Source organism: Pinus tabuliformis, chromosome J (genome assembly GCF_031772625.1).
Source record: "Pinus tabuliformis cultivar Carrire ecotype Pingquan chromosome J, CPIR1, whole genome shotgun sequence".
NCBI classification, from domain to species: domain Eukaryota; kingdom Viridiplantae; phylum Streptophyta; class Pinopsida; order Pinales; family Pinaceae; genus Pinus; species Pinus tabuliformis.
The window spans coordinates 884,945,594-884,951,995 of NC_142295.1; positions in this window are offsets into that span (position 1 = coordinate 884,945,594).

Genomic DNA, 6,402 nt, shown 5'->3' on the forward strand with positions numbered 1-6,402 from the left:
CCTACGCAATAGTAAAAATAAAATATTAAATTTCTAAAAAGGTTTTATATTTTCCTATAGTTGTATCACATACAAGGCTATTGACTATACATTTTAGGCCTCAGTTACTTTAAGCCATCAAATCTGAGTAAATATTTTTCAAAAACAGTCGACCTTGAATTCACATTGGCTGGTGAGAGAATTTTGCAAAATACAAAGTTGTGGTATATTCTATAAAGGACAAAGCCATCGAAAAGGCCTAAAAAAACATAAAATTCTCTGGTACGCTCCTTCACTCCGTTACATGAATTAAATTCAACTTTAGCCTGCTATCATCCAATCTCTATATAACGTACAATCGAAATTCTCAAACGTATATACATAAAATATATAATACATGAATTGGGTTACTCTAACCACCATATTGATAACAAGTATCTGAAAGGGCCTGTAAAAGAAGATGCAGCCTTACATACATTGAATTCAACTTTAGCCTCCTATGATCCAACCTCTATATAACGTACAATCGAAATTCTCAAACGTATATACATAAAATATATAATACATGAATTGGATTACTGTAAGCACCATATTGATAACAAGTATCTGAGAGGGCCTGCAACTGCAACTTGCTGACGGAAAGAAGATGCAGCCTTCTTTCCAACATGGCATCTCCTTTCCAACATGATTCTTTATCTTTCTGTGATGTGATTGGATCTGGGTGGAAAAATTGTCGTCTGACTAATATCATATATAAATGTATATATATGATATGTAGGGTCATTTTAATAGCGATATATTTTTGGTAGACTATTACATATAGTGTTACACATCATATGTACATTCAATTTTATATATGTTTTTAATTTAATATTTTCTTTTTGGGAGGATAAGAACAGTGGCATTGATGATTTGATTATTGATTGACAATAATCCTTGTGTTCTCTAGTATTCATCCTTTGTGTATTTAAATGAGGTGGAGAGGAAACTAAACATAAGCCATCCTCATGCCATTTACATATATTTTCTTACCTCATTATGATGGGAACTTTCATTTTTAGTATTTAAATTAGTAATCGTTAAGGAAGGGGCAATGACGATAATACTAAACAATACTAATAGCATTGATAAAATTGAAATTCAAGACGAGTCAATGAATATATGTATAATTTTATTGATGTTAATTTGCATTTCGCAAGTAGAGATAAATATATTTATATATTTCTAATCATAAATGTGATAAGAGTTTGATAGAAATTTCATAATAAATATATTTTATTATATTTTAAGATTTATATCGTATGAGAATAATTTTAAGAATTTTGTTTAAATATGAATTAAAATATGTTGAAAATTTAATTTAATTTAATTTTTCAAAGGATAGAAAACTTGACTTTATATATGACCAATTTAATATAATTGAAAGAGAATTTTTTATAAAAGTTAGACAACTCTATAAAAACATCTATGGTTCCATATCAATGACATGTTTACATTTACGATCAACAACCGACATCATTATGAAGATTGTGGAGTCCAAGGAGGGTTTTTTTTTTAAAGGTGCATCGACTATGATTTTTAACTATGGATTACATGTTGGAATTGCATTACACATGTACTTTTGGACAAAAACCTCCTCATGGACTGGGAAATTATACAATCAATAGACATGGCCTCTTCTCTGCCTCAATTTATGGATATTTTTCCTATGTCATTTTGTGGCAAAGCCAAATGATTCATGATATGAATACCATTTAAATCTCTTTGGATTGTTTTATTAGCAACCATGTTTCTAGATGCCACCATGGATGCAAACTTCACCAAGAATTCTATAAACCATTTCACAAATTTACAATCTTTGTTGGCCAACTATTCACTAACTTGGTAGCCTATAGATGTGATTGGATTTCTATGGAATCTTTTTGGAGACGTATCACTGTAGAGTGTCTTATGCAACACACTTTTTAGATTTCACCATGAATTCCCTAAATATGCTCACCTATTCGGAACATTAAGCTATATTTTCTCATTTAGCTCTCCATCTTGTACTACTTAATAGAAAATACTCCCCTGACTAATTAACATTTTATCAAAAGGAGACAAAATAATTACACTATTCTTTCAACAAGTGCACTACAATTTCATCAAATTAGGGATTAGAGGTTGTAATCCAATCCCATGAATTCAAATTAAGCAAATTTGAATCTACCTATGCACTTATTTTAGCTATATTTAGATTTACTACAGTTAATAAACGAATGCTAAGCTTGTATTATTTGAAAACATGTTTCAAGATTTAGTGATGCTATTTTATTTGTGGTTTTCTAGATCAAAACTTGGAAATTCATAACTTTTCTAGGATATGAAGTATGGTGGAGTGTGTCAAGTTAATGTGAATATGTTAGAGTGTTTTTCAAACAAGAATGAAAGAAAGAAAGAGACAAATGAAGAGGTGAAGGAAGGAGGACTCAAGATAAGCCTCCAAGGACAACATCCTTCACTTGAAGAATGTGTACTATTTGTTCACACTATGTTAATAATGCCATTTTGAATAAGTTGGAAAATTAAGGGCATATGGATCTCAATGCATTTGGTGCCTGTTGCTTGGCAATATTTCCAGAAATATGTATTGCACTATGATTATCACACTAAAGAAGAGTAGGGTGATCTTGTTGAATGCAAAACATAACCAATAACTATCATAGCCAAAGAACTTCTTGACATGTGAGAACATTATCTCAATACTCAACTATTGTTAAAGATAATTAACCAGCTCAAAAAATAGAAGAAAAGATAGATCAACAACTTCAGAATCAACCTCTTCAAGGGAGCAACCTCCTTTACATTACACAAATGAACAATTCCTAAATGATACAAATGACAAAACCTCACTTCTATATATAGGAGTCTAAGGGGTAACAAGATAATCAAAGCTGACATAACAATAATAATATAAGGGCACAACAATAACAATAGTGGGCTTCTATGGGGCTCAATAATAACAATAAGGGTTACAATCACAATAGTAATGGGGGAATCAATAGTATTATAGGGACCTAACATGTGGCTCTCCTTCAAAAAGTGTTTTCCTCAACGCTTGAGTAGTTATGGATGCTTCTGTATAAAATTTTCATCCTCCCATGTGGAATCTTCAGCTAGTAAGTTCTTCCACTTGATGAGATACTCCGAAATTAATCGATTTTGTAACTATCGAGTTCTTGTTTCTATGACACCTTCAGGTTCCAATATGATTTTTCCTTCCTTGTTAAGTTTTGAAAATATTTTTGAACTAAGAGCTTGTCACCCATAACCTTCTTTAAGCATGAAACATGGAAAACTGAGTGCACTCGTGAAGCTGCAAAAGCCTCCAATTTGTATGCCATAGTACCAATCTTTTGCAACACCTTGTACAGACCATAATATTTTGGTGATAATTTATTATCCTTATTAGCTTGCTTGAGGGACATTTGTTTATATGGTTGTAGACATAGGAATACCCAATGACCTACATCAAAACTTCTTTCACTGTGATGTTGATATGCCTATTGTTTCATTCTATTCTACGCCAAACTGAGGTTATCCTTTAAGAGTGGGAGAACTTGTTGTTGATGCTCGATGTGATCTTCCACTACTTGAACCTTATAATTTTCTCATAAATATGATGTGATGGATGGTGGATGGTATCCATAAAGTGCCATAAATGGGGTCATTTTTGCTACAGTATGGAAGGAAGTGTTATACCACCATTCAGCTGGAGGCAACCGTTTGACCCATTATGTCTGTTTATCAGATACAAAATAATAAAGATATCCTTCCAAACATTTGTTTACTATCTCATTTTTTCCATCAGATTGAGGATGATAAGACGAGCTATGAGATAACTGAGTACGAAGACAAGAAAATAATTCTCTCCAAATATTTCCAGTGAAAATGGGATCTCTCTCCCTTACAATAATCATGGGGTTTCCATGTAGTGTTTGAATTATTTCCATAAATGAAATAGAAACTGTACTGGCTTTATTTGGATGAGATAATGCACAAAAGTGTGCATACTTGGTAATTTTTTCAACTACCACCGTGATGACACTCTTTCCTTTGGATTTGGGTAAACCTATGATAAAATCCATTGAAAACTCCTCCCATGGTTGCCTTGGAATGGATAAAGATTGTAATAGACCTCGGGTCTTAATTATTTCAAATTTATTTTGTTGGCAAACTAAACATTCTACCACAAACTTTTGAATATCTAATTAAGGCCATCCCCAAAAAAATACTTCTTAACCCTGTGGTAAGTTTTCAAAAATCCTAAGTTCCCTCCTAAGGGAGAGGTGTTCAAATCCATAAGAATCTTTTATTTGAGCTGGGAATTCTTACATAGGTATAAGTGATCTTTGAACCATATTGAATCATTTTTCCAGCTAAATGTATCAGACGTACTGGGATCCGATTATATCTTTTGAATGATTTCCCACACTTCTTGGCCATTCTTCCTTTCATCCCTTTCTTCGTTTATCCAATTTGGTTGGATAATAGAAATGCTTCCACATCCTCATCCTTTCTTGAGAGTGCATCTTCCATAACATTTTGCTTCCCTTTTTGTAGATGATTTCAAAGTCATAAACCAACATCTTTGTGACCCATTTTTTCTATTCTTCTGAAGATAATCTTTGTTATAAAAAGTATTTAAGACTATCATGATTTGTGTTTACCTTGAAGTGTCTTCCCATTAGGTAGGGTCACCATTTCTTAAGTGCATGTAGTATTGCCAACATTTCCTTCTCATAAAAAGCCTTATGTAAATACTTTCCTTTGATTGGATGACCTTTGAAAGCAATGGGTTTTTCTTCTTGCATTAAAACAACACCAGTTCCATTTCTTGAGGCATAACTTTCCACAATAAAGGTTTTTGTGAAGTCTGACATAGCTAAGACTGGTGGTTGGTACATTGCCTCTTTAAGATGTTCAAAGGCGTTCGTTTCTTCTGGATTCCATGAAAATGTATCTTTCTTCAACAATGTTGTTAGAGGTGCTACTATTCCCCCATAATTCTTAACAAACTTGTGATAATACCGTATCAACCTGAGAAATCCTCGCAGATGTTTTATGGATGTGAGGCTTTCCATTCCTTAATGGCATTAATTTTGCTAAGGTCTACCTTAACACCTTCATGACATACAATATGACCCAAATATTCCACATCTTGTACTCCAAAGAAACATTTGGAGCTCTTTGCATATAATTGTTTCTCCTCCAATAGTTTGAGCACCCTCTCAACATGTTGAACATGATCCTTCCAAGACTTGTTGTAGATTAGTATATCATCAAAAAATACTAACACACATTTTCTTAGGAAGGGTTTGAAAATGGAATTCACCAAACCTTGAAATGTAGAAGGTGCATTGGTAAGGCCAAAAGGCATGAACAAAAATTCATAATGACCTTCATGAGTTCTAAATGTTATTTTCAGAATTTCTTCAGTCTTCATTCCGATTTGATGATATCTTGAATGAAGATCTAACTTGGTAAAGTAAATTGATCCGCTCAATTCATCCAATAATTCATCAATGATAAGAATGAGAAGTTTATCTTTAATAGTGAGCTTGTTGATCTCCCTACAATCTGGAGACATGCGCCATGATCCATACTTCTTGTGTACCAATACTACTGGAGCAGAGGAATAACTTTGACTAGGTTGAATTATACTAGAATCTAGCATTTCTGTAACCATACGTTCAATTTCACTCTTTTGGGCATAGGGATATCTGTAATGCCTGATGGTTGGAAGAACACTTCCTAGAATCAAATAAATAGCATGATCATGGTCACAAATATGTGGGAGGCCTTTGGGAGTCTCAAATAACTTGGAATGATTGTCCAATAATTTTTGAAGATCTGGAGAAATAGATAATTTCAATGTGGGAACCTTTAGCGAACATTATTGTGCAATTACACCTCGTTGTTCTTTCTTTAGAAGCTTTGTCATTCCATTAGAGTTTATTATCTTTCTTGTTTTCCCTGCAATACCCCTTAATTCAACTTCATTTCCTTCCGAAAAAATTTCATGAAAAGTTCTTGAAAATTAAAAGTTATTGTACCTAAGGATTTTAGCCATTGGACTCCTATTACAACATCAGCACCACCCATTGTAATAGAAAGCATTGATCTATTTAATACTTATTATCCCATGGATACCTTGATATTATGAAAATTTGTAGAGAAATTTATGGTTCCTCCACTTGAAACCATCACATGACACTCTTGTGCTAGATATAGTAAGCAATTCAATTCCTTGGCTATCTTATAATGAATAAAATTATGGCTACGAACCGAATCGATCAACACTATTACCTTTTTCTTCTTGATATGTCCTTCTATCTTGATAGTTTGAGGAGTGGTAATTATGGCCAATGCATTACAAGATAT